At 34.7% G+C, this 12,223-nt stretch overlaps 1 long non-coding RNA gene across 1 annotated transcript in view; it reads left to right on the top strand.

Annotated features, from left to right (window-relative positions):
* The window catches only part of LOC148597539 (uncharacterized), a 35,560-nt gene extending 23,337 nt beyond the window's left edge, over nt 1-12,223 (top strand). Inside the window, exons 5-6 of the long non-coding RNA XR_015919225.1 lie at nt 8,577-8,763; nt 11,530-12,223. This is a non-coding gene — a long non-coding RNA (uncharacterized LOC148597539). The remainder of the gene's footprint in view (nt 1-8,576; nt 8,764-11,529) is intronic.

The raw sequence follows: 12,223 nt of genomic DNA, 5'->3' as shown, positions 1-12,223 counted from the left end.
TCAATAAATTGCAAAAAATCAGGGTTTTTTAATTTTGAAATTAAACCACATACGTTAAGACATGATAAATTAAGAAAATGTTTATTACAATTTTTATTGTACTGTTCTTTTGCACCACTATGCCGCCTGGCCTAACTGAAATGTACTTGTCTGGAATCCGGAACTGTACCGCGCACATTTTGGGAATTCATTCCTTCCTGTTGCATCCTGTTAATATGGTTAAATTGTCTTGGTTCGTCTGTGATATACGGTCTACCATTTACGAAAAGTTTATCACGTGCTATATATGCCCTTTGGTTTTGTTCGCGTAGTTCCTTCATGACTGGCACTAACTGCCTTCTATCGCTAATCTCCTGCGGGTATTGCTGGTATACTTTATACGGTTTTCCCGACAGTTCGGTTCTAGCAGCGGTGAGAACTTTTTCCTTTTCGTTGTTGTAAAGAAATTTTGCTACAATTGATGGTGGTTTTCGATCACGTCGTGGCTTTAAACGATGAACATTATGAAACGATATGTTAGAGTCAATTTTCATTTCATTTTTAATAAAATCGATTAATACCTTTTCTGTATTTTCAATTGTGGTAGGATCAGGCTTCACTTCGGGGATGTTTTCAAAAATTAAGTTGTACTTCATCGCACGGGTTTGTTGGTCCAAGAACGATTTGTGCATTTTATAAGTCATGTCCTCAAGCTCCCCCTTTGCTGCTTCTAGGTCGCGTAATCTTGTATGAAAAATTTGCATATCACTATTGTTCTTTTCAAAATTGTTTTGATGATCCGTTACCGACCTTTTGAGTTGTACAATGTCATTTTCAACCACATGAAATCGTTGTTCTATGTTTCGTAATCTATCAACGATACTATCCAGTAGGTTTAATTTTGTAAGTTTATTTTGAATGTCGTTCAAAACAACACCGATGCTATTGTTAATAGGAAACTGTCCCATTGTTGACAATTGTGTGTATTGTCCTTGACCCTGTACGGAATTTATATGTTGTGGCGGTGGGTTTGATTGGAAATTACTGTGTATTGGCGTAGATGATTGACACTGTGGCCCTAATTGATTTTGTTGCACTCCTTGGACGTTAGGGTTTATTGGAGATGCGCTCTGGAGGTATGGTGGTGGACCGTAAAGCATATCATTTGCATTTTGGATGGCGAAAGTCAAATTACCCATCTGCTGTTGGGGTGTGCTCGACATGTTTATGAACGATCCACCCTGGGAACTGTTCATGCGCTGTCTTTTGTTTTTACGTCCCATGCATGTGCTTTTATTGCATTCTTCATATTACAGGCAGCAAATACAGTTGAATTGCTATATTGGTAACCTCAACAGAACCCCATTTGACAAACAAAATCAAAAACTGACCTCTGTAAAATACACCCGTCCATCCATGTCCGCCATATTTTTTTTATATAGAACTGTTGCAAAACAGTCCACTCTGTTCCACGTATGCCCATACAATGTAATGACTACAGGTGTGACAGGCAGTTAGTAAACAGGTGATATTTTTCATGCAAGAGTGCTTTCAAATTAAGGTGCGTTTGACTTTTAAATTTGGTCCGCCAGTTAATATGAACTGATGATGTAATGAATGATTAATGAATGAAATGACTTTGATAAAATGTATATCATATTTTATCAAAATCAATAGTTTTAGTAAAATAAAACCAAACATACGGAAAGCTAAATGGACCTTCCCGTGACAAGTACGGAAACTAACTAACTAGATGCTCTAGAGCCTTATTTTGCATACCTCTTCTCTCTCAAGCATGTCTTCCTCCACCTCCTCTACCGACTCTGTCTCCCATCCACCCTCCACCTCCTCACCATCTTTAACTTTTCATTTCTTCATAGCTCTGAAAATATACAGAGAAGTTTTGCATAAGCTAACTAACTAGATGCTCTAGAGCCTTATTTTGCATACCTCTTCTCTCTCAAGCATGTCTTCCTCCACCTCCTCTGCCGACTCTGTCTCCCATCCACCCTCCACCTCCTCACCATCTTTAACTTTTCATTTCTTCATAGCTCTGAAAATATACAGAGAAGTTTACAAAAAAGGTTTAAATATCCTACACATTCCATTAAATCTGTTAAATTACAATTGAAGTTGAATTACAATTGAAGTTGACATTGTTAATATCAGGGGTTTTAAATTTATGTCAATAAAAGAACAGAGTTCCAATGTCAGAGATGAAAGTGACTTCTGTTGAAAAAATCTGAAGATCTGACTGGAAGTTTGCGGGCTGCCTTAAACCCACAAGCAGGGTCCAATTGCGCAGCCCTGGTGGGGGCCCAGGAAACAAAGCCCCGGGAAATCCAGAGATTTCAGGGTTTTTTAACCATTTTTAGCATAACCTGAGTATGGTTTACACTTAAAATATAGGATAGTTCTTGGTGATGTCAATTTTGTGTTGCCCTGTGCAGGTCGGGGTGTTAAAAGAATAGGCCTGCAGCAGCGCTGAGCTTGTTGTAAAAGGCGACTATATAGTACTCAGAAACCTAGCCGGGGGCTAGGCGCTCTGCCCACAGGGCAACTGGGATGTGTGCCCCGGATGGTGGAATGGGGTACCCCTGGCGTGTTACATGCTGGGGTTGTCAGGCTATAATACGGAAAACCTGACCGCAAACCATAGTTGTGCACCGTGTTGGGAAAGATGCCACGTTCCTCGCACGTTAAAGAACCCTGCTGTGGTATTTGATAGGAGTAGGAAGAGGCTAAATTGCCCGACCTTACCCATCCCTCCCTTTTTCTAGTGCCAATCAAAATTTATCGACCCTATTGTATTTGTGTCCCATCCTTTTTTTTTCATTTCATCATCATTTCATGTTCATTTAATATTCCATCACACGTTCGTCGTCTGAATATAGCTGAAAAATTGCTGCTCGGACGTTAAACTCCAACAATCAATCAATCAATCAATTTTGTGTTGGTTGGCAAAAAATCCATTGAGTGGCATGGAGCATCAACCTTGAATTTTCTTTTTTTTTTCTTTTTCAACTTATTGGATTTTTTTTTTAAAGAAAATTGAAAAAATTCTTTTGGTTCCCTACACTGCCAATACAGCTCTTTTTATCCATGAAACTTTAAATAAATATTCAGTAATTGGACTAAAAGTGTTATAAATTCACAAAATATGAATTATTTTATCCAAATGAAATATTTTACAGAACCAAAATTGAATATAAAATGACAAAGTTATAATGTTTTGAAAATTGGGATTCTAATCATAAAATTGTCAATTGTTTATTTGTCAACCAATCTGGCACATAATGATATGCAAATTAGTGAATTTGACATAACTAATGAGATTGGCGGACTTAATTATTTGAGAAAATGCAAACTACTGATTTATTTAATATTGACACACTTTGTAATTGTCAAATCAAGAAACTTGGAGAAACAAGACAAAAATCGATCTCCTTCAATTGAAGTTTGTCCGTTTTTTCGAATTTTTCAATGTTCGTTCCTTTCGGAAAGGTTGTTGACCCTACCAGATACAATGTCAACTGGTTCCTTTTTACGAATAACGCTCTCGCCTCCGATATAACAACTTTCGTTTTTAAACCAGTCGAGACTGGTTCACGATTCAGTCGTTACCAGAATCTGATTAGGGTATCTGATACAGAACCACTTAACAAAGTTTACAAAAGCCATTAGGAATGTTCGAATAAAATATGCGAAGAATCATCCAGAAAACAGGTCGATTTTACCGACAATTTTCTGGATGATTTTTATTTAATCAGAAAGACAACCAAGCGTTATGAATGGACTAACTGGGAAAAAATGGTCAAAATCAGACCTCACCCCCTCTAAACTTTTCTCAACGAATTCACACTGATCTAAAAAATGACCAAATCACCCCTAAAAAAGCAGAAACCTGTGGATCCGCTTAAAACTTGCGTCCCTGCAATGTCCTCCAGGAAAAAAATGTTGAAAATTCCAAGGGCCACAACTTCCTTAAAAATTATCAACCCTAACCCTAAGTTGAACTCATTCTTATTCACAATATTCACAACTTATTCACAATAACTACTCACAGCAAGTCTACATACAAATGATAAAATGAATTGGTAAAAGCATTACAAAATAAAGTGTGGAAAACTGTAAATTCACTGACATTTTCTACATCCAAGGGCCATAACTTTTGTAAAAGTCATTCAACCAGTAATCAATGTTGAACTTAATCTGTAACTTCTCATAGTAAGACTACATGCAAAATATAAAATCTAGTGGTAAAAGCATTACAAAAAAGAAGTATGGAAAATTGTAAATTCACTAAAATTTTCTAAGTTCATGGGCCATAACTACCGTAAAAAATATTCAACCGCAACCAAAGTGAAACTTAATCTGTAACTCTTCATAATAAGGCTCCATACCAAAAACCAAACTTTTTTGGGTAGAAGCATAACAAAAAAAAAGTGCTGAAAACGCAGACAGATGGAAGCACAGTGTTTCCATGTCCCCTTGCAACACGTCCTGTGGGACAAAAAGGTTTACTCACAGTAAAATTAATTTACCAAGGATGAATGCTGGCCTGCATATAAAATGTCAAATAATTTTCCTGTTTTATGTGGCTAAGAATTCCAAAACCTAATAATGCAATACATTATAATTACTACAAACAAAATTTGATTACTACCAAGCTGGAAATCTTACACAAAATACAAGCGAAGGGCATTTATAATTTTTTCAAACCACACCTACCCTTGAGTAAGTTTACGAAAATAATTCCATTTCCCTAAATAAATTTCACTATCCGTAAGTGAAGCCCGAGATGCGGTCTGAACCTGCTAGGGGGTTTGGGCAGAGCCCTTCCTCACCTCCCCCCCGAGACAATTTCAAAAAATAAGATGCAAAAACATGCCTACCTGAAGGCTAAAAACCACTAATTCCACTTCCCATAGGCTTCTATGCTAATTTCACAATATTCAATGGCTTCTCTGGACTTTACCTTAACTTTAACCTGCAGATGACTATATATCAGCATGATTCTACATATGTCAGCTCACAATCCTCAGAATGGCATGTGGGGTTAGCAGACTTGCAGTGCAGTACTGGTCACCGGAAGTGAAGGGTCTATAAATAGCATGGGAAATCCCAGTGTTTTCACAAGATAGGGGTATATTTAAAAATCATTATGGAGATTAGGCTTCACATCACAAGAAGCAAAATGCACCTATAAAATGTACAGAAATGTTTTTCCTTTCAGAAACTGTTTAAATTTTTTAAATAAGATAAGAACTTTTTTCACAGCACTATGAGGAACAGGGGTAATTTCTGCGTAGGACTATTTTTGCGTACGTTCCAAATGCTCATTGGTTGAATTGGTGGTCTGTAACCTAAAAAGTCACTTTTTGTCTTAGAAAAAATAAATAACTATACAGGTATCTTCCTACACACATACTGAATGCATTTGCAAAGTTTCAGTGAAATGTGACCAGCACTTTTTTAAATATTTGATTTTTAAATATAGGGTAACCAAGTTGTGCGAGCAAAAAAGTGAAAATATTCTACCATACTGAAATGCATTAAATATTTGCAAAGAACTTTTTCTGACTTTTCAAATAAAAAATATCAATCACAACTTGTTTTTTAACAATATTAATGAAGAAATAATTTTAAAAGTAATCATTTTCTGAGAAATTGGTCTATTTTTAAACATTTATTTCTGACATGCCTCCCCCTTTTTCTTGATCACATGTCAAAAATCCTAAATCTTTAAATTTTCACAAAAGGTGATATATTTGGCTTTAAATTTGTAAATACAGTGTTTTCACATTAAAACATGACCAGTAAAGGGCACCTAAAGCAAAAAAAGTGCTCAATAATGGATTTTCCATGTTGCCATAGGGGAATGCTTATATGGCCTTAACCGCAGTAATGAAAGTGAGTTTTTCCTCATTTCTAACCTAATTTTTGCTCAAATCTACACAAAACTTGATTTCAAGTGCTTATTACTACCATATTTAGGTAAATATAGCCCTCAAAGTTTAATATTTGATATTTTTACTAAATTTTCTACACTTTTTAAAAGATAGGACATAAAAATCAGCCAAAAAGACCAATTTTCCATAATTTGGACCTATAACTTAAAAAAATGCATATTTTGAAGGATTTTTGTAGTGTATTCCTCTCATGGCAAAGTTAACAAGATCTTCAAGTAGTTTAAAGCTATTTCAAGAAACTTTTCATTTTGCCATGGCTTCAGCTTAAGGCTAAAAACCACTAATTCCACTTCCCATAGGCTTCTATGCTAATTTCACAATATTCAATGGCTTCTCTGGACTTTACCTTAACTTTAACCTGCAGATGACTATATATCAGCATGATTCTACATATGTCAGCTCACAATCCTCAGAATGGCATGTGGGGTTAGCAGACTTGCAGTGCAGTACTGGTCACCGGAAGTGAAGGGTCTATAAATAGCATGGGAAATCCCAGTGTTTTCACAAGATAGGGGTATATTTAAAAATCATTATGGAGATTAGGCTTCACATCACAAGAAGCAAAATGCACCTATAAAATGTACAGAAATGTTTTTCCTTTCAGAAACTGTTTAAATTTTTTAAATAAGATAAGAACTTTTTTCACAGCACTATGAGGAACAGGGGTAATTTCTGCGTAGGACTATTTTTGCGTACGTTCCAAATGCTCATTGGTTGAATTGGTGGTCTGTAACCTGAAGGGGTCTTAGACACATGGGAAAATGTTAATTTTTCCTTTTTTGTTTTTGTTTTCCATCAAATTTCAACATGTTCAAAGAAGCGGTATACTGAATTAAGATGTGTTATTGAATGGTCATAGCTCTTCAGGGTAGCCTGATGGATTGGGTTTGATCCTAAAATGAAGCTACAGTTTATCCCACCACCTACGATGTATGTCAGGGAATTTTGTATATATAGTACTTTGACCTATTCCTCAAATTCCAGCGAGAACTCTCCCTTCCATCCTGGTACAAATGTCTCATTTCTTTTAGATTTATTGTACTAATCTTTCTGGGTTTTTTTTGACAATGCTATGCTCACATGACTACTATTTAGTTTCCTTTTGTCAGAAGATGAAAAATAGTTACGCAAATCATAGTGGAGCATCCGCAGCAGCAACTGTTACTCTTTGAAAAACTTCACAGGATTGTAAACCAGTGCAGATGCTTTCAATTTTGTTTCCATACAATGCTTGAAGCTAGAAAATGAGTACATTATAAACCATTTGTCTCACTTCAAGTTATATCTCATTTAAGCTCCGAGTTGTTTGATGTTACAAAAAGTGGTAATTGCCTTCAGTCAAGCATTACTGGTATAATTTATGCTACTGTAAAATCATGATCCTCCTAGACATCCATTGATGGAAACCTGTACTGTAGCCACCTAAACTGATTCACATAAGAAAAACTTCTGAACTACAAAAATAATTTCACTTCCGGTACCAGCTAGTAAAACATAAAAAAATTATCAAGTTTACATGGAAATTCGGTTGGATCCAATAATGAACATAAGCCCTGTAGAGTTTTTCACCTAAAAGACAACATCAGACTATTTGCTGACAAGAGGCTCCCAGGAGCCTGAATCGCTAACCTGGTTAAAGATTGTATTTCAAGGGCAATAAATTCAACGACGAGTTGTCCACCAATTTGGACTCCAGAAGACTTTGGTAGGACTGTCATCAGGATCATTTCAGTGGTAGAGAGTTTCTCTCTGTTATAGTTTTATAGATATTGGCTGAAAACTGTATATAAAAAAACTAATTTTTCATCTTTGAAGGGCGATAACTAAGTCATCTGACAACTTTGATCCCTGATGACTTTCGAAGGCCTTATAATAAGGGTCATTTCAGCTAAAGAAGTAATTTTGCTAAACCTAACAGTTTTGGGGATACTTATGAAAAAACTATTGTCTGACCCTGTGTTCTATTTTTAGTAACAGCAGCCATATTTTTTGATGGATCAAAGTTCCCCACGACCGTTCTATGCACGATATCCCAAGGAACATTCATACCAAGTTTGGTTCCAATTGGTCAAATAGTGCCAGAGGAGATTTTTTAGAGAAGTAACATTCAAAATAGCAAAACAAATTTGAAAAGGTCATTAACTCTAACATGGCTTAGCATATCAAAATGAAAATTTGACCACAGATAGATCTCATCATGCTGAACACTTTAGCCCCATGTCCAAATTTGGCTAATCCTAACGGTTTTGAAAATAAAAGCAAAAAACTACTGTCTGACCCAAATGTTCTATTTATAGTAACGGTGGCCATGTTTTTCTACAGATCAAAAATCCCCACATCATTTATATGCACTATACCCCAAGGAACATTCAAACCAAGTTTGGTTCCAGTTGGTCTGGTGGTGTCAGAGGAGAAGATTTTTGAAAGAAATAATATTCAAAATAGCAAAAAAACATCTAAAAAGGGCAATAACTCCAACCTGGCTTAACATATCAAAACGAATATTTGACCAGATAGATCTTGTCATGCTGAACACTTTTGCCCTATATCAGAATTTGGCTAAACCTAACGGTTTTGGAGATATATACGGAAAACTACTGTCTGACCCTTATGTTCTATTTTTAGTAACGGCAGCCATGTTTTTCGATGGATCAAAAATCCCCACATCAGTTCTATGCAGAATACCACAAGGAACATTCATAGCAAGTTTGGTTCCAATTGGTCAAGTGGTGTCAGGGGAGAAGAGTTTTGAAGAATTGTTAACGACGACGGACGCCAAGTGATGGCAATTGCTCACATGGCCTTCGACCAGGTGAGCTAAAAATTACTTTTGAGACGGAAAGTATGGACAATAACTTGGCATTCCTTTGCAATATTTCACTTTCCTCAGCTAATTGGAAATTGGAATCCTTCATACCCTGAAGCCATAAATGTGAAGCTGTATATACATATTTAACTTCAAATTACAAACATACATGTATATGTAACTTAGAATGGTTGCTGAATTTTTTCCTTAAAAACCTTGGCAACAACATACCAATTATTATTTTTTTTTGCAATCAAAAGAAATAACTAATACATCCAGTCTTTGTAAAGGGGCTAGTCTTAGCAACATCCAATTTTTGTAAAGGGGCTAGTTTTAGCAACATCCAGTCTTTGTAAAGGGGCTGGTTTTAGCAACATTCAGGTTTGTTCTTGGTTTACATTTGTACATACAATGCAGGGTTCTTGACAAGGCACTTACACATGTAATGTACACAAGAAAAACTTACAGGACACACCAAGTAAAAAAACCATATGTCGGCAGGACACATCCTCACAATATCAGCCGCATCCTAACATCAGTAATTTATTTGAAATCATAAAAACTGTCTAAAATCATTGAATAACTCTCTCTGTTCAACATTTTTTATCAACCAGAAAATTGGTAGTTTACAAAGTTATTTAAACATGATGTTCACTATACCATTTTTTTCCACATTAAAAAATTAAAGTTACACAGTAGTTGATAACAAAAAAATTATGACAAATTATTTCACTATGAAGTCTGTTCTGAACTGGATTTTTTTGTTACTTGTACATTGTTGTACTTTTGTGACATCTAAATATTGCATAATCAAAATGTGAAATACAGATTGTTTCTAATAAATGTTGCTATTTTACTTGACATTTGGATCTTCATTTAATTAAAAAAACGCATTTGTTGTTTTTTTCACGTTTAAATTGTGAATAATGCACATGGACTTTATCTAGTTATGTATATATATTGAAGTATCAGAAGTGTCTTTAATGACGTTTTTTTATCTTATATTTTAATATACAATGTACATGTATTAAGAGGCTGTCTAAGAAAATCATGCACAATCGTCCATAAGTGATTTCAGGCATTACTAATTATTTATAGTGCATTGGGTAGGACCCTATGTGAAACGAAAAACTGCATAATATTTTTTCCGTTAAATCCAAGATGGACGAGATATGGCCGCCATTTTGTTTAATGAGAATTTACTAGGAAAATGACAATTTTCAGGTATAAACAAAATTAAGACATCATTTATTTAGACAGTTTAATAGCAAGATGGAGTTGGCGTGGTGGGGCGAAAATTGCTAGGAACCAAAATCATTCTAGTGTTCATAATTAATCCTTAACCTCATTTAAACTGTCTTTGCAAGTAAGAAAAATCTAGAAAAAGTTTTGCAAATTCATACTTATGCTAATAACATCAGTAACTCCTCTGTACTGACATATAATAGAGGGTGGGGTCAAACACTGAATACCTAATTTAGGTATTCTGCATGCATTTTTTAACAGAAAAGAAATAATCATGCATAAATGTATATATCTACCACAAAATCAAAAGCATTCATCATCATCATTAAGAATATTTTCCACATAAAGGGACTAATATATGGTACATCCATAAAACTGACAAGGAATCTTTATCAATATTATGTGTATCCTTTAAGGGGAGATAATTTCTTAAGAATGGATTATAGAAATATAGCAGATTAGGATTTACATGAACATGCTGCGCAACGTGTCTCCCACTGACAACTTACTAAACTTCTTTATAATTAAAATATCAGGCCAATATCTCTCTGAGAAGAGAGATTCACTTTTAGTTTCCATAACTTGACATACATGTACATTTATGTAATACTGTTAACTTTTACATGTATGTGCATATATGCAATAAATACATTTCAAACACAAGAACATTTTGTACATTTGTATTTTCTAACAAGGTTGGTAATGTTTTGCCCAGTTCGTTTCAAAATTCCCTTTGTAAGTTTCAGAATTCGAAGTCTGGCTTTATCCATTCTGTCCTTTTTCAATTGGAGGCTCTTAACCTTTCAACCCTTTCTGCTCCCCCACTCTCTCCTAGAAGACTCATTTGCCTGCAATAGAAATGGACAAGCTTATTATATTATATGTTTGCAAAAAAATATTTCTCTTTTTATTGGTATCTTATAAATTTCAATCAATGCCCTTTAATAAATAAATTATAATACTCAGAATTTCAATGAATACTAGGAATCATCATTACATGTATGTACATGTACAAGTATAACAAGTAGGAAACCTCATGAACATTTATTATTGATGAAGGAAATGATAGATAGGGAACGGAAATGCTTCAATCACCTTCTTGCATTCCTTTATACTTGTAAGTCAAAATCATTTCCTTGTGAATAACTTGAATAAGATAATTAAAATCATTAAAGATTTAATTCATTTCAACAAAAAAATATAAAATAATATGTCCATTGTATCTACCTCTGTCTACTTGTATCTACAGCAATGAAAGTGAGAAAAAAGTATCTACAACAATGAAAGTGAGAAAAAAGCAACCCCAACAAAAAGCACAATAAACAACCAAACAACCCCCCCCCCCAAAAAAAAAAAAAACCCAAAAAAAAACATGAATGTAAATACTGGTTTACTCTACACAGAAAAATAAACATACAAGCACTGTTACATTTTATAAGCAACTCCATATATAAATATCATAGTTATTCAGCATTTAACAGACATACTTTATGAGCATGTTTTGATAATTTTTGTTTTATTTTCAAGAAACCAAAGCAGGGAACAAGCTTTGCAAGGACCCAGCAGCCAATACTACTGAAAATTATATTGGCTCCTCAAAGGAAAAACATCTTTTATGAATCAGTGTTAAAATACATTTACAAATGCAAAATATATAGTCGGTATTTTTCTGTGTTTGCTGTGGGTTATATCAGGGGTTTCACTAATTTTTCAGACAGGAGGTACTTTACAGAAAGTAGGAAGTACCAAATAAATTCAGCAAGGGGTCTTGGGGCCGCTTGGTGCAGGGTCCGGAAGCTCCTGGATGTTAGCCTTTTTGAGATTTAAATTTTGACTTGAAAATATGGGATTAAGTCTGCAATATTTGCTTCAGTTTTTTTTTTAAATATCTGAATTTGAAATCAAGATATATGATGAATCATAACTGATTTAGTCTCAAAACCCTGAAATCCAGGGGCTCCCCATGATTCCCACCAGATCCGTTTCTAGACTAATGCTGATAAACTTTGTTGGCTTTTTTTTATATTTTATATTTTATATTTTTTGTATTTACTTGTTACAAAATTTGAACACTAACACATGGAAATAAAAGCATAGGAACAAAACTAAACATTTATTAAATGAAATTCCCTAACATGTGGTGGTTCTGTTGTTGTTTATTGCCTAATTATTACTGTGGCATGTAGAACAATTGCATGTGTATTGCAAGCCAAAGTGAACA

The sequence above is a fragment of the Perna viridis genome, chromosome 15, assembly GCF_037379345.1.
Source record: "Perna viridis isolate PV_CMFRI_1.1 ecotype Kerala chromosome 15, ASM3737934v1, whole genome shotgun sequence".
Classification (NCBI taxonomy): Eukaryota; Metazoa; Mollusca; class Bivalvia; order Mytilida; family Mytilidae; genus Perna; species Perna viridis.
This window is presented reverse-complemented; position numbering and strand designations above follow the sequence as displayed.